Source organism: Acomys russatus, chromosome 22, assembly GCF_903995435.1.
Source record: "Acomys russatus chromosome 22, mAcoRus1.1, whole genome shotgun sequence".
NCBI lineage: Eukaryota > Metazoa > Chordata > Mammalia > Rodentia > Muridae > Acomys > Acomys russatus.
In genome coordinates this window covers 43,196,058-43,213,471 of record NC_067158.1, presented here as the reverse complement: position 1 = coordinate 43,213,471, position 17,414 = coordinate 43,196,058, and positions in this window count along the sequence as shown.

The window sequence follows — 17,414 nt, the reverse complement described above, 5'->3', positions numbered from 1 at the left end:
AAGTCCCAGCAACCACATGGTGGCTCACAACCATCTATAATGACATCTGATGCCCTCTTCTGGCCTGCAGGTGTACATGCAGGCAGAGTACTGTATACGTAATAATAAATAAATACATCTTTTTTTTTTTTTAAGATGACATTTTAAAAAATAAAATAAATAAAAATAGATCTGTGAGAGACGGCTCAGAGATTAAGAGCACTGTCTGTTCTTCCAGAGGTCCTGAGTTCAATTCCAGCAACCACATGGCGGCTCATAGCCACCTATAATAAGATCTGGTCCCCTCCTATGGTATGTATATATGATAAATAAATAACTCTTTAAAAAATAGATCTGTGGCCTGGGTGTGCGTGGTGGTGCAGGCCTTTAATCCCAGCACTCGAGAGGCAGAGGCAGGTGGATCCACTGTGAGTTCAAGGCCAGCCTGGTCTACAAAGTGAGTCCAAGACTACACAGAAAGACCCTGTCTCGAAAAACAAAACAAACAACAACAAGAACAAAAGATCTGTGAATTCACTGATAAGTCTGCCCTAGAGAAGTGGAGCCTTTGGCAGCCATGCCCTGTGATGATAGCAGCATCACATGTAAGTAAAGACAGGTAACATCAGCCCAGGCCAGCACCTGACAGCAGTTGCTTGGGAGATCTGGGTGAGAGCCATCTTACGGAGGCCAGCTGTTATGAGTCAGGTTTTGTTTCCACGAAAAGACACGCCAAGGTCTATATTAGGTACTCTTCTATTTCTGTGATAAACGCCTTGACCAAGCAGTTTATAGAAATGAGAATTTATTTAGGGCTTATGGTTCCAGAGGGTTAGAGGCCATGCTGATGAAATGGAGGCAGCAGGTGTTGGGCATCTGGAGTGGCCCCTGAGAGGTGAAGGCTTACATCTCAAATCACAGACAGGAAGCAGAGAGAGCTAACTGAAAATGACTGGAGTCTTCTGAAACCTCAAAACCCGCCCTCAGGGATAAACTTCCTCCAGCACAGTCACACCTTCTAATTCTCTCCAAACACCAAGTATTCAAATGCCCAAGATTCTTAGGAGGCAACGGCAGGTGGATCTCTGTGAGTTCAAGGCCAATCTGGTCTACATAGTGAGCTCCAGGACAGCCAAGGCTACACAGAGAAACCCTATCTTGAAAAGCAAAACAAAAGAGCTAGAGAGATGGCTCAGTGGTTAAGAGCACTGGCTGATCTTCCAAAGGTCCTGAGTTCAATTCCCAGCAACCACATGGTGGCTCACAACCATCTATAATGAGATCCGGTTCCTGCATCTGGCCTGCAGGCCTACATGCAGGCAGAATACTGTATAAGAAAGAAAGAAAGAAAGAAAGAAAGAAAGAAAGAAAGAAAGAAAGAAAGAAAGAAGAAAGAAAGAAAGAAAGAAAGAAGAAAGAAAAAGAAAAGAAAGAGAAAAGAAAGAAAGAAAGAAAGAAAGAAAGAAAGAAAAGATAGGTTCTATTTCCCACAACTGAATAGAGCTGTCTTCAGAGACTTACCACCATGGCAGCGGCACTGAGGTTTCTGTTGGTGGTGGTGGTGGTGTGTGTGAGACACTTTACCTATGTTGCTAAGGTTGAATTTACTATCCTTACCTCTATATCCCAGGTGCTGGGGTTTCAGATGTGTGTCCTGTCACCAGGCCCAGCTAGTAATATGACTTCTGAAGCCAGGTTATAAAAGGTGACACAATCCCATGGGTTTCTTGGAACATTTTCTGTTGATCCCTAGGTGCCCCTAGTTGTGGATGTTTTAGGCACCTGTAACGAAGGGCGAAGAGGTGCTGGCAGGAGTAGAGATATCAGAAATGGATATCATGGCCTCCCTTTGCACATCAGACAATTAAGACAAGGTATCCCTGTGGGGCTGGAGAGATGGCTCAGTGGTTAAGAGCACTGGTTGCCATTCCAGAGGAACTGAGGTTGATTTTCAGCACCTACAGGACAACTCAAAACTGTCTGTAACTTCAGTCCCAGAGGAGTCCACTGTCCCCTTCTGGTCTCCTCAGGTACTACATATACACGGTGCAGAGACATATAAGCAGGCAAAACACCGTACACATAAAATAGAAGTAAAGATTAAAATTTAGCCAGGTGTGGTAGCGCACACCTTTGATCACAGCACTTGAGAGGCAGTAGCAGGTGGATTTTTTTTTTTTTTTTTTAAGTTCAAGGCCAGCTTGGTCTACATAGTGAGTTCCAGGACAGCCAGGGATATGTAGAAAGACCTTGTCTCAAAGAAGAAGAAAAAAAGAAAGAAAGAAAGAAAGAAGAAACAAGGGTGGAAGGGAGGAAGGAAGAAAAAACAAGATAAGACACCTTTAAAAACTGGAGTTGAAAAAATCTGAGTGGTGGTGGTGCATGCCTTTAATCCCAGCACTCAGGAGGCAGAGACAGTCAGATCTCTGTGAGTTTGAGGCCAGCCTGGTCTACAAAGTGAGTCCAGGAGAGCCAAGGCTACACAGAGAAACCCTGTCTCGAACAAACAAACAAACAAACAAGAAACTGGAATTGAGGGTTGGTGAGATAGCTCAGAGGTTAAGAGCACTGTCTGTTCTTCTTGAGTTCAATTCCCAACAACCATATGGTGGCCCATAACCATCTGTAATGAAATCTGGTGCCCTCTTCTGGCCTGCTGACACACATGCAGGCAGAATACTCTAAATAATAAATAAATCTTAAAGGAGGAAGTCAAATTATCCCTATTTGCAGATGATATGATAGTGTACATAAGTGACCCTCAAAATTCCACCAGAAAACTCCTAAAGCTGATAAACACCTTCAGCAAATTGGCTGGATACAAAATTAACTCAAAAAAGTCTGTAGCCTTCCTATACACAAATGACAAGCTTGCAGAGGAAGAAATTAGGAAAACCACACCCTTCACATTAGCCACAAGCAATATAAAATATTTAGGAGTTACTCTAACAAGCAAGTGAAGGACTTGTTTGAAAAAAAAATTCAAAATTCTGAAGAAAGAGATGAAGATGACATGAGAAGATGGAATGATCTTCCTTGCTCATGGATCGGGAGAATTAACATAGGAAAAATGGCCATCCTACCAAAAGCAATCTACAGATTCAATGCAATCCCTATCAAAATACCTACACAATTTTTTAAAGACATTGAAAGTTCAATTCTGAACTTCATATGGAAAAACAAAAAAACCCAGAATAGCTAAAACAATCTTGTACAATAAAAGGTGCTCGGAGGAATCTCCATACCTGATCTCAAACTGTACTATAAAGCAATAGTAATTAAAACAGCATGGTACTGGCACAGCAACAGGCTGGTTGATCAATGGAATCAAATCGAAGACCCAGATATGAATCAACACACATATGGTCACTTGATTTTTGACAAAGAAGCCAAATCCATTCAATGGAAAAATGATAGCATCTTCAACAAATGGTGCTGGTCTAACTGGAGGTCTATGTGTAAAAAAATGCAACTGGACCCATATTTGTCACCTTGCACAAAACTCAAATCCAAGTGGATTAAAGACCTCAACATAAAACCAGAGACACAAGTCACTTAGAAGAAAAAGTGGGGAAGAGCCTGGAACATATTGGCACAGGAGACAACTTCCTGAACAGAACACCAATGGCCCAGGCCTTAATGTCAACAATTAATAAATGGGACCTCATGAGGCTGAGAAGCTTCTGTAAGGCAGGAGACACTGTCAAGAGAACAAAACGACAGCCTACAGACTGGGAAAAAATCTTCACCAGCCCTACATCTGACAAAGGTCTAATATCCAAAATATATAAAGAACTCAAGAAATTAAACACCACCAAACCAAATAACCCAATTGAGAAATGGGGCTTGGAACTAAACAGAGAATTCTCAACAGAGGAATATCAAATGGCTGAGAAACACTTAAAGAAATGCTCAACCTCCTTAGTCATCAGGGAAATGCAAATCAAAACAACTCTGAGATTCCACCTTACACCCATCAGAATGGCTAAGATCAAAAATTCAAGCGACACCACATGCTGGTGAGGATGTGGGGAGAGAGGAACACTCCTTCATTGCTGGTGGAAATACAAACTAGTACAGCCACTTTGGAAATCTATCTGGTGCTATCTCAGAAAAATGGGAATAGGGCTTCCTCAAGACCCAGCTATTCCACTCCTTGGAATATACCCAGAAGATGCTCCAGCACACAACAAGAAAATTTGCTCAACCATGTTCATAGCAGCCTTATTCATAATAGCCAGAACATGGAAACAGCCTAAGTGTCCATCAGTAGAAGAATGGATAAAGAAACTGTGGTACATATACACTATGGAATACTACTCAGCTATTAAAAACAAAGAATTCCCAAAATTTGTGGATAAATGGATTGAGCTAGAAATGATCATAATGAGTGAGTTAACCCAGAAGCAGAAAGACTCAAATGGTATATACTCACCTATATCTGCATACTAGCCCAAGGGGCATGTCCCACGAAAGCCTTCACTTACCAGGAAACTGGGACAGAGGGGAGGACATCCTATTGGGACTCTAGATGAGAGAAGCATGAGAGAATAGCAAAGTAGAAGGATCCAGAGGGTCCTAGAAACCTACAAGTAGAACATTATGATAGGCAGATTTGGGTCCAGGGGTCCCGCTCAAACTAAGGCACCAGCCAAGGATAATACAGGCAGTAAACTTTAAACCCCTTCCCAGATCTAGCCAATGGTCAGAACATTCTCCACAGTTGAGTGGAGAGTGGGATATGACTTTCTCACGTACTATGGTGCCTCACATTTGACTATGTCCCCTGGAGGGAGGGACCTGGTGGCACTCAGAGGAAGGACAGCAGGTTGCCAAGAAAAGACTTGATACCCTATGAGCAGATACTGGGGGAGGTAATCCCCCTCAGAAACAGTCATAGGGGAGGGGAATAAGGAGAAAATGGGAGGATACAAGGGATGGGATAACCATTGAGATGTAACAAGAATAAATTAATAATAAAAAATAAATAAATAAAATAAAATAAATAAATAAATCTTAAAAAACAAACAGGAATTGGCCGAGCATGGTGGCACACGCCTTTAATCCCAGCACTCGGGAGGCAGAGGCAGGCAGATCTCTGTGAGTTTGAGGCCAGCCTGGTCTACAAAGTCAGTCTAGGACAGCCCAAGGCTACACAAAGAAACCCTGTCTTGCAAAACAAAAACAAAAACCAAAACAAAGCAAAACAAAAAAACCAAAACTGGAATTGAGTTTCACGCTGGGAGCAGGAACAAACTAGGGGCCTGGTGCTAGCTAGTGGGGGAGCTTGTCTCCTGGAAAAAGAGTTCATAGAGTTCTGACAGTCTGTCAGCAGCCTTGAGTAGAGACTGGAGCAGAAACAATGTTGACCACTCCTTGACCTGGACAGTAGAGACTGGAGCAGAAACAATGTTGACTACTCCTTGACCCAGACTACTTAGCTAAGCATACCTCTGATCCTCTCCCTAAATCTAAACCTCAAGTTGTGATTCCAAAGACGCACTTAGGGGTTCCTGAACCTCTTTATTCCTCTCCCTAGTGTGGCCACACTGAATTAACCTCTTTCTTTTTTTTTTTTTTTTTTTTTTTTTTTTTTTTTGTTTGTTTGTTTGTTTTTGAGACAGGGTTTCTCTGTGTAGCCTTGGCTGTCCAGGACTCACTTTGTAGGCCAGGCTGGCCTGGAACTTGTGGAGATCTACCTGCCTCTGTCTCCTGAGTGCTGGGATTAAAGGTGTGAGCCACCATACCCAGCATCTCTTTTCATTTTTACCATTACTTATATGTTTTACTGGCACATTGAGGACAAGTAGCAAAGCCTGACTTGTGAGAGGTACCAAGTCGCAGGTTCTGATTATAACATCTCCTGTGACAAGATGAGTTATAATAATATTCATATCAAGTCTTTATTGGATGTCTAATATGCCCGTAGGGTAAGTGACTTACCCTCATTGTGCCATGTCATCGCCACAACAGCCTTATGGGATGTATAAATCCATAGACCATTCCTATCTCCATTTGACAGATAGAGAAATTGAGACCTGATGAAATGGTGGCATTTGGCTTAGGCATCTGTAGTCACTGGGAATGCACACAAGTCCAGAGAGAGGCTGCTTTGCAGATCACAGCAACACAAGCTCTGACACAAGAATAAGAGAGGAAGTGGTGTGAAGAGCTGACAAGGTGCGGTCAGCACTGACTGAGGTTCTCGGGGACCTCCTGGCCTTGCTTGTGGAAAATGGACCAGGGAAAGACATCTGGGTCAGGCCTGCACCACCGAGCAGCTGCGCTTCTTTGTGACGGTGCAAACAGAGCAAGGGGCTCCTCGTTTCTACAAAATGAGTGGCCCGGTCCACTCATTTTCCTGTTTAAGAAAGTGGGAAAACACAGGAGGAAGAAACAGGAAGTGTGGACCTTGATACAAACAGTCAGTGTCAGCCGGGCAGTGGGCGCATGCCTTTAATCCCAGCACTTGGGAGGCAGAGGCAGGCAGATCACTGTGAGTTCGAGGCCAGCCTGGTCTACAAAGTGAGTCCAGGACAGCCAAGGCCACACAGAGAAACCCTGTCTCAAAAAACCAAAACAAACAAACAAATAAAAAACAAAAACAAACAACAACAACAAAACAGCCTGTGTCCCACTTCTCCAGAGCCACTCAGAGTCGCTCCCCTGAGATTCTCTCCCGCTGCACAAGGGGTCATGTGACTTCCAGATCTAAAGCTCCTGTTTTTCACCCCATGCACATCAGGACAGAGTCCGAACTCGTCCACAAAAGCAGGTGCACTTTTCTTTATCTTCATCTGGCTTCTCTCTCTCTTCCTTCCCTCCTGGTGCCGCCTACCCAGCAGACAGTCCTCTAGTGCCCTAAGGTCCTCCTACCGCTGCCTGCTGACCTTTGTTCCGTTTTCTAGGAAAGCACCACCTTTGTCCCCTTTTACTTGTCTCATGACAACTCAGGCCCCAGTGCTGTTCTTTGCTGTCCCCTCCCTCCCTTTGTCCTGCGTCTGGGGTCCTTTCACCTCTCAGTGTTTGCTTCTCAGCATGAAGAAAAGTGTGTATCTTGGCCTTACTCATGCCCAGCCTATGGGAGGTGCTTTTAATGCACCCTTCCTGACTGTGCTGATACCTTTAGAGGAACACAGATGTTATGTGTAGAACCGATTTGAGTTTTTAAAGTTCTAGCAACCAGCCATGCATAGTGGCACAGGCCTCTAATCCTAGCACTCAGGAGATTGAAGCAGATCCCTGTGAGTTTGAGGCCAGCCTGGGCTACATAACAAGCTCTACGTCAGTCAAGGCTACACAGCGAGACCCTGTCTCAAAAAAAAAAAAAAAAAAGTATAGTAACTTAACTATGAATTTACTCTATCGTATGTTAGAAAAAATAAGATTTCACACCAATCCGTTGGCTTTACAAGTATCATTGCCTCGGGCGATGATAATATAGAGTTTAGGAGATGGAGTTAAGGATTGGCTTATATCATACTGGGAATTGAACCTGGAACCCTGTGCATAGTAAGAACCATCTAAAAGTTGTCCTCAGACACCACACACACACACACACACACACACACACACACACACACACACGCACACACACACACACACACTACACGCTAAAATACATAAAATTTGATGAAAAAATTTGAGTTATAATAAAGCCAATATTTATGGAGGGAGATGAGGCATTGTCCCTGAGCAAGCATATGAAAGGCAAGACACTAATGCAAAAGGTTTGGAGGAAATTTTACCTAATTTTTCCAGCGAACCTGTATAATAAGCACTTTGTTTTCATTTTTTAAGATACAAACCTAAGGATCACAAAGCTGAGATAATTCATCTGAGTTGACAGAACTGGGGGGGTGGGGGTGGGATGCATCAGCTCTCTCTGCATTACTGTGGTGGAGTTCTGGAGACAAATAACCTTAAAAAGAGGAAACGTTTACTTATCTCATAGTTAAGGAGCTTTGAGTACAAAGTCTGGTGACCTGGCTGGCTTAGCCTCTGGTGACAATGACACACTTGACAAGAATGCACCTAGGAGAAAACAGTGACATTTCAAGCCAGAGCTGAGTGCCTAGGGAGATGCAGACCCCTGTAAAAGCCAAACCAAGCAGGATACAGCTGGAACCCAGTGCTGGGAAGTGTGGGGGTGGCAGATCCCTGAAGCTCACTGGCCAGCCAGGCTAACAGGGTCAATAAGCTCCAGACCCAGGGAGAGCTCTGAAAAGTAGTAAGATAGAAAACAATCAAGGAAGACAACGAAACTGAATGTAGCCTCTGTCCTGTATACACACACACACACACACACACACACACACACACATGAATATATATCTCACACATACACTTACAAACACATATCTACATGGTAGTACACACACACAAATGCATAGCAACATGAACACATACATAGTTCATAGCACACATACATAAACACATACATCACACACAAACACAGAGACACATAGCTACATGAATACATAGATAGCACATAACCCATGAATACACAAACATATAACTCTATGGATATATACTTAGTGCATGTATGTGCACCCACACACAGGAACACATACACATACATACACACACACAGTTTTTTAAAAATGTAAACTGGGACACATCATCTCTTTTGAGGCTCTGAGGACTTTCCAGTAGCCCGCCCCCCCTCTCTGTTTGTTTTGTTTTTTTGAAACAGGATTTCTCTGTGTAGCCTTGGCTGTCCTGGACTCACTTTATAGACCAGGCTTACCTGGAACTCACAGCGATCCACCTTCCTCTGCCTCCCCAAGTGCTGAGATTACAGGCGCCCACCACCACTGCCTAGCTTAGGCCCTGTCTCTTAATGAGCTTCTGATTCTGCATGCTGGGTGGGGACCACTTCTTTCATGTAATGGACTCCCAGAGGCACTAGAAACATATCCACACAATAGAATGAAAGGTGTAGGTAGAATTTGCTCTCAGATTGAGGCTAGGGAGTTGCGATTTCTCTGCCTCTTTCTCTGCCCTTGGAAGTAGGACCGCATCTCAGCATCTCACTCTGTGTATCCCAGGCCTCAGCACTCACCCACTGCCATCCATGAAACTCAGCAGTGTTTAGGGAGAGGGATCAGAGACTGGTCCTTGTTGGCTCACAAAGCCCCACCATAATAAGTGTTTTGATTAGGTTTTCTGGCTTTCAGGTTAAGAGGGAAGCAGAGAGAGAAAGAGAGAGAGAGAGAGAAAGAGAGAGAGAGAGAGAGAGAGAGAGAGAGAGAGAGAGAGAGAGAGAGAAGAGAGAAGAGAGAAGAGAGAAGAGAGAAGAGAGAAGGGAAAAGGCAAGAACAGAAGACAGAGGAAAGAGCTGGAAATGGTCCAGTCTTCTCCGCAGATAGCCATTCCTGCATCCTTGTCTCAGCAGCCTAAAGCCATAGTTTCCTGCCTGTGGCACATCCTAGCATTCCCCCAACACTTCTTTTAAGGCCATACAGATGGTTCAGTTGGTGAAGACCCTGACACTGAACCTGATGGTCTGAGTTACGTTCTCAGAACCCGTGTGAAAGCTGCCCTCTGACCTCCCTATATGTGCCGTGGACACACACACACACACACACACACACACACACACACACACACACACACACAAAACACTAAAATAATGTAATAAAATCTTTCTTTCTTTTGTTTTTGTTTTTTGAGACAGGGTTATTCTGTGTAGCCTTGGCTCTCCTAGACTCACCTTATAGACCAAGCTGGTCTGGAACTCACAATGATCCACCTGCCACTGTCTCTCTGAATGCTGGGATTACAGGCGTGCTCCACCATGCTCAGCTATGAAATATTTTTAGCTATAGGAAAAGCAATATCTATGGAGGAAAATGAGTCATCGTCCGTGAGTAAGAATAGACTCTGGGGCAAAGCTCAGTTTTAATATTGCTATTTGAGGCTTCCCATTTAATCTGGGTGTGGTGGCACACACCTTTAATCTCAGCACTCGGGAGGCAGAGGCAGGCAGATCTCTGTGAGTTCAAGACCAGCCTGGTTTACAAAGAGAGTCCAGGACAGTCAGGACTTACAAGAAAAACCCTGTCTTGAAGAAACAAGACAAAAAGCAAGCAAACAAACAAATAATATAAGTTCATTATGGAAAAGAGTGGAGAAAATGAGAGATCAAAAATATAAATGGGGGTGGGATGAGGGGTGGGGGGCGGGGGACAGCCAAGGCAACACAGAGAAACCCTGTCTTGAAAAATATATATATATATGGAAATAAAAGATAATGAATAATTCGGTCACTCAGTGATGTCTATAAGTATTTTTATGTCATTACAGCAAAAAGGAAAGGAGATAGTGGAAGAAACACCGTGAGCAGAGGAGGGGAGGATGACGGGGAGGGAGGGGGAAGAAAGGGAAAAGGGAGGCGGGGGAAGACGAGGAGAGGGCAGGGTGTGGCAAGCTGCAGGTCAGAGGGTTTAGAGTATGACCTTTGCCCTCCTTCTTAAAGGCTTGGCTTAGGACCAGCTGATCTGAACAGCCAGGAGCAATGTCCACAGAGGCCAATTTCCAGTTCTCAAGGCAACCTGGAGGCTGCATTTCAGCAGGTTCTGCAAAACAGAGAACCCAGGTGGACACAGTGTCTGGCTGAAGTTGTGTTGTGTGGACAGGGCAATGGGAAGCAATGTTTGTAGGGAGAGAGAGAGGGAAACACACACACACACACACACACACACACACACACACACACACTCCAGTGCCTCACATCCAGGTCCAGCAGGGGCATCTGCAACTTTTAAATTTGATTTAGTTTTCTTAGTGTGTGTGCAGAGGTGTAATGTGCTCACATGAGTGTGGGCATGTGGGTGCCATGTAGGCTTGTGAAATTGGGCTTTTTGGAATTGGGTTTTTCTTACTGTGGGCTCTCAGAAGCAAGCATGGCTGCCAGGCCTGTGCTGTGAGCACTTTTATCTGCCGGGTCATCTCCCCAACCCACATCTGCAATTTTGAGGGAAGTTCAACCAGTGTTGTGTGTAACAAAGGGTGTGCATAGCTCACGTGACCTGTATGTTAATTGATGTCCCTTATGGACGTCTGGGATGCAGGAACTTTTGAGGGTCCTGTGCCTGGTTGGAGGTTGAAGATCACAGGGGCAGCCAAGGAGAAAGTAGGGCCCGGAGGGACGCGGGTGCTCACATGACCAGCAGACAACCTTGAGATTTCAGTTTTCCTTATGATAACGTCACCTGCTCTATGGCATTCTCAAGTTTTGGGGAAAGCCTGTGGCTTTAAATAGCTTGGGTGTGGTGTTGACAGAAAGGACAAAGTGGGACCGGACGGCAATTTGTTGACCAAGGACTCACAGCTGCAGTGTGAGCTAGAAGTCCCAGCTAGCACTTAAAACCCTTTGAAAGGGAGGGAGGGGAGGAAGACTGAATTCCTTTTGTTTTAGGTAGAGGGTGGATCCTAAAGGAAACATCTAGAGACTGGAGCAACACTCAGGTGTCCACACGTACACACATCCACATACTTGATCTCTTCCCTCCCTCGTCCTATGCCTGTGGTACCTAAAATAGTGAAAATGTGGAAAGGGAGGCCGGAGGTGGGGCTCCATTTTTAGGGTGCATGTTTAGCATTCATGAGGCCCTAGGTTTGATCCCTATATCCACTGTCGGGGTGGGGGAGGGGGCTTGGGGTGTGTAGACCTGCCATCCCAGCACCCAGGAAGTAGAGCAGGGGGATCAGCAGCTCAGGGTGATCCTCAGCTACATAGTGAATTTGAGGATAGCCTTGGATGCATAAGGCCCTGTTTCAGAAAGGAAAAGCAGAGGCTGAAGCAGTGGCTCAGTGGTTAAGAAAAGAATACTGGCTGTTCTTCCAAAGGACCTGGGTTCAATTCCCAGCAGCTCACAACTGTGTGTGATTCCAGTTCTAGGGGATCTGGCGCCCTCACACAGACATACGTGCAGGATAAAAATAAGTGAATTATTGAAAGACTAAAAAAAAAAAAGGTAAGCCGGGCATGGTGGTGTACCTCTTTAATCTCAGCACTTGAGCTGCAGAGGCAGCAGGATGACTGTGAGTTTGAGGCCAGCTTGGTCTACAAACTGAGTCAAGGACAGCCAGGGCTCCACAGAGAAACTCTGTCTTGAAAAACAAAACAAAACAAAACAAAAACAAAAAAAAGAAACAAAGAAAGAAAAACCAATAAATAAATTAATTAATTAAAATTTTTTTTGAAAATATTTTTTTCCTTGTGCTGATTACAGCTAATTTACAACATCTGGCTTAAGAGTTCTTGTCTAGAAGGCCTAGGGCCCCTGAAGCCCAAATGCATGCCGGCTGGAATTGAGGACTTTAGCCTGTTGGGAAAACTGATCACAGAGCATGCTTGCCTGTTGGCGACTTTTACAGCCAGGTGGTTATCATCAAGTTTCCACTGGACTCAGGTGGGGGAGTGTGAGATTCTGAGTGGTGAGAGGAGGAGCAGATTCAGCTCTGGACTGCTAAAAAGGTAAAGTGAGAGCCAGGTGTGGTGGCACATGCCTTTAATCCCAGCACTCCAGAGCCAGAGGCAGGTGGATCGCTGTGAGTTCAAGGCCAGCCTGGTCTACAGAGCAAGTCCAAGACAGCCAAGGCTAGCTAACACAGAGAAACCTTGTCTCAAAAACAAAACAAAAAACAAACAAACAACAACAACAAAAAGAGTTTATTGGAAGCCGGGAGTGGTGGCACACACCTGCAATCCCAGCACTCAGGGAGGCAGAGCAGGCGGATCTCTGTGAGTTCGAGGCCAGCCTCATCTACAAAGCTAGCCCAGGACAGCCAAGGCTACACAGAAACTCTGTCTCAAAAAACAAAAAGCAAACAAAACAACAACAACAAAAGGAGCTTATTGGAGCAGACAAGACTTCATAAATGAGGCAGCTGTGAACTAGAAGCGGTGCTGAAAGGGGCTGTGCAGAAAGACTGGAATAAAACAAAAGAAATGTCATTGATCACTTGAGTGTATCCACCAGAAACACTTAGCTTGTTGGCTACCTCTGATTGGTAAAAAGGAGTTCTGCTTTTCTTCAAAGTAGGCATTTAAATCTGTCTGTCTGTCTGTGCTCACAATGTGTAGAGAGGCGGTGAGTGTAGGAGAGGGCCTCACATTGTGAAGAGAGGAGGGGTGAGGGGGAGGTCACAATGTGTAGGAAGGGGGTGAGTGTAGGGGAGAGGGTACAATGTGTTGGGAGGAGGGGTGAGTGTGCCACAGTGCTTATATTGACATCAGAAGACAACTTCTGTGAGTTCCCTCTGTCTACCTTTTCCGTGCCAGGTTTCCAGGAATCAGTGGGGGATCTTTAGGTGTGCCATTACCAGCTGAGCTGTCTCCTCAGCACCAATAGAGGCATTTATAAGAATCAGCTCAGGTGAGAGAAGCATGGGAGAATGGGGAAATAGAAGGATCCAGAGGGTCCTAGAAACCTACAAAAGGACATTATGACAGGGAGATCTGGGCCCAAGGGTCCTGCTCAAACTATGGCACCAGCCAAGGACAATATGGGCAGTAAACTTCGAACCCCTACCCAGATCTAGCCAATGGACAGGGCATTCTCCACAGTTGAGTGGAGAGTGGAGACTTACTTTCTTTACTTTCACATGAACTCTGGTGCCCCATATTTGACCATGTCCCCTGGATGGGGAGACCCGGTGGCACTCAGAGGAAGGATAGCAGGCTACCAAGAAGAGACTTGATGCCCTATGAGCATATACAGGGGGAGGAAGTGTCCCTCAGTCACAGTCATAGGGGAAGGGAGTAGGGGGAAAGCAGGAAGGAGGGAGGGAGGAATGGGAGGATACAAGGGATGGGATAACAATTGAGATGTAATATGAATGAATTAATAAAAATAAAATTAAAAAAATAAAAGAATCAGCTCAGAGGCTAAGGTCACAGAGAATGTGCTAGGAGTGTGTGCAGCCCCAGACTTAGACCTCAACACAGAATAAACAAAAAACATGCTAACTGCGATCTTAAGTTTGTACAGATCAATCAAGGCTTAGGTCACGTGTGAGATCTGACTAGCGTGATCGTCATGAGGTTTCCTCAGTCCTTGTCTCTAGTTCATTGACTCGAACAGCTCCCACTTTTTGATCATTCCCTCCGCACACTGATAACATAGTTAACTAATAGAGCATTTCTCCCTGTCAGCACATCTGGCACAGTCCCAGGAACGAAGTGATATAGATTTGATCATCAGTGGTGTTTGAGTTATATTGACAGATGCATTGGAAGGAAGGTCACATAGCCATCATCATCTAAAACAACAGCTGTTGTAGGCATGATTGATAGTGTCTGTGAACTCTCCAATGTGTCTAACTTACACGGCAATTACTGATGTGTAACACTGGTACATATTTAAAATCTTTAACGTATGGAACTTGGTTCTACAGTGAGTGACCTTAAGGAAAATGGTGACTCAAAACTGACCCCAGAATCCTAAGAGCCATCTCAGATTAGACCTTTAAAAACCCCTTTAAGCTAAAAATCCCAAGCCAAAGACTTGTTCAATTATGTCTTGCTATGAGGATATCAAGTTTTAATTGTGACATACAGGGTTAGCTCTCTATTAGGTATTTATCAGGGTTTCCTGGGATCAAATGTAGTCTTTTTTTTTTTTTTTTGGTTTTGCGAGACAGGGTTTCTCTGTGTAGCCTTGGCCATCCTGGACTCAATTTGTAGACCAGGCTGGCCTCGAACTCACAGCGATCCGCCTGCCTCTGCCTCCCGAGAGGCTGGGATTAAAGGCGTGCACCACCACGCCCGGCTCATCAAATGTAGTCTTGATCTCATCATTAAAAGTTTTTTTAGCTGGGCATGGTGGTGCAGGCCTTTAATCCCAGCACTCAGGAGGCAGGGGATGTGAGTTCAAGGCCAGCCTGGTCTACAAAGCGAGTCCAGGACAACCAGGGCTGTTACTTGCATTTAATACAGAGGAAACTTTCTTTGTTAAATGATGTAAAATTAATTTTAGAATGCTCTAGGAATAAATACCAGAAAAGCCTTTTTTCATACATAAAGAAAGCAAGACTCCTACACATTGATAGGTTAGTCTTATGGGTTCTATCATTTAGGCTTCCTGTATCAGGAACGTACCATGGAGCCATGCATGCATTAAAATGTCCTGGTAGCCATACTTAAAAAGGAAAAAGAGAGCCGGGCGTGGTGGCCCACGCCTTTAATTCCAGCACTTGGGAGGCAGAGGCAGGTGGATCGCTGAGTTCGGGGCCAGCCTGGTCTACAAAGTGAGTCCAGGATGGCCAAGGCTACAGAGAAACCCTGTCTCGAAAAACCAAAAAAAAAAAAAAAAAAAAAAAAAAAAAAAAAGGAAAAAGAGCCAGGTGTGGTGACATACCACCCTAATCCTAGCATTCAGAAACAGTGGCAGGAGGATTGCCATGAGTTTCATACCAGTCTGGTCTACAGAAGTGGGAGAGAGAGCATGGGTGTCTAACATGGTGGTACACATAAGCCTGCATATGGTAGGATGAAATATAATTTCCAGTCCATGCCTTTAATGTCAGCACTTGGAAAGGCAGGCAGATCTGAGTTCAAGGCCAGCCTGGTCTACAAAGTGAGTTCCAATACATCCAGGGTTACACAGAGAAGCCTTGTTTTGAAAAACCAAGACAACAAGAACAACAGAAACTCAAAGAAAACCACAAGTGTGAAGCTGGAGAGATGGCTCAGCAGTTAAAAACACTTGTTCCTCTCCCAGAGGATCTGAGTTCAGTTCCAAACATCCACATCTAGGTTAAGAGAAAACAACATCCTCTAATTAAGTAGATAAATTAATTTTAATTATTATATTTAACCCAACATATCTAAGATATTTTAACTTTTACTCAGTATCTTATTGGGTTGTCTCCATTCTTTTTTTGTTTTGTTTTGTTTTTTGTTTTTTGTTTTTATTTCCCGAGACAGGGTTTTTCTATGTAGCCTTAGCTGTCCTGGACTCACTTTGAAGACCAGGCTGGCCTCAAACTCACAGCCATCTGTCTGCCTCCCGAGTGCTGGAATTAAAAACATGCGCCACTACGCCCAGCCTCCAGTCTTGTTTTAAAAATTAATTCCAATAACTGTAAGGGATGTGAATTACTTATTTGCCTTGGACAACAGAATGTACACTAGCGAAGTCCAGCCTCAGCAGAAGCAGGCAGGCCCTGCCATCCTTTGGGGTCCTATGTAATTAACCTGGGCCAAATGAGAAGGCATGGCTTTACCTGTGAGCAGCTCAAACTCAAAAGATGCTGTGCTCACAGGCCCCGCCTTAGCCAAAGCCGGGGAGGACGAATTCTTCTGCCAATATAGCACACTACTGACATTATGCTGAAGCTAATGAGTAAATAACCGAGTCTGGGAGCCTGTCAAGCCACTCCCCAGCAGTAGACAGGAGGATCGTTCTGGGGGAATTTGAAAGGAGACCTGGGGAAAACAGGTGGGCAAGAAGGTTTGGGAGCAATAACTTGAGACAGTGCCTACACTTAACGAACCAGTCATGTGCTGTGTAGCAACAATAAAAAACCCAAACTTAGTGCTACAAAACCCATCACCATTTCATTGGTTTACTCCATTCATAGATTTGGGGTGTAGTTTGTTGGCACGATACACAGCCAACCTAGGTTACTTGAGACAATTGCATATAGATCAGACATGTAGACAGTTCTTGTCCGTTTCCTGGGAGGGTTTATGTTGGCGTTATAGAAGCAATATATAGATGTTCAGTGTGCTAAGCAAATACATTTTACAGAAAAGACTGGAGCAGCCTGGGTTTTGCTGAGATGGTCCTAAAACAAATCTTTGGTGAGGATCCCCTAGGCCTTTAAGTGATCACAGTAGGCCACTGACACTAGCGGGCAAATGGCAGCTAGCTGCAAAGCCTAGACCCAGCTGACTCAGTTGATACCACGGTACAGCGAGACTTGGCTCCAGAGGCTGCTTCTGCTGGCCTGGAGGTGCTGGTAGTGTAAAAACTCTCTGTGCGTACATTTTGACTGACACAGAGCAAGCGACCAAGGGACCCCCCGCCACCCCCCCCCCCCACCCCAGGACCCACCCTTTCCTCTTCTCCCTCTTCTAGCCTCAAAGGCTGACAGGGAAGCCACACAGAAATGGGGTGGCCCCTCCCATTTCTTCTCCTTTCAGCTCTTCCTCATTAGTCAGGCAGAGATCACTGGTAGAAAGGACAGACAGTGCAGCCTATAGCCCGGTTCGGTTCCTTTCTTTCCTTTACTTTCTTCTGAAGGAAGGAAACTGCGTACATGGGCTTCAAAAGTGTGTGACTTCAAAGACTCCACAAACCTGGTGACACTTATAACCATAAAACGCTATGCTTGACTTAGCTAGTCCCCCATGACCTGGAAGAGAAAAAAATGAAGGTGGGACTAAGTGTTCTTAAGGTCCCCAAGTGTCCCTGGGGACT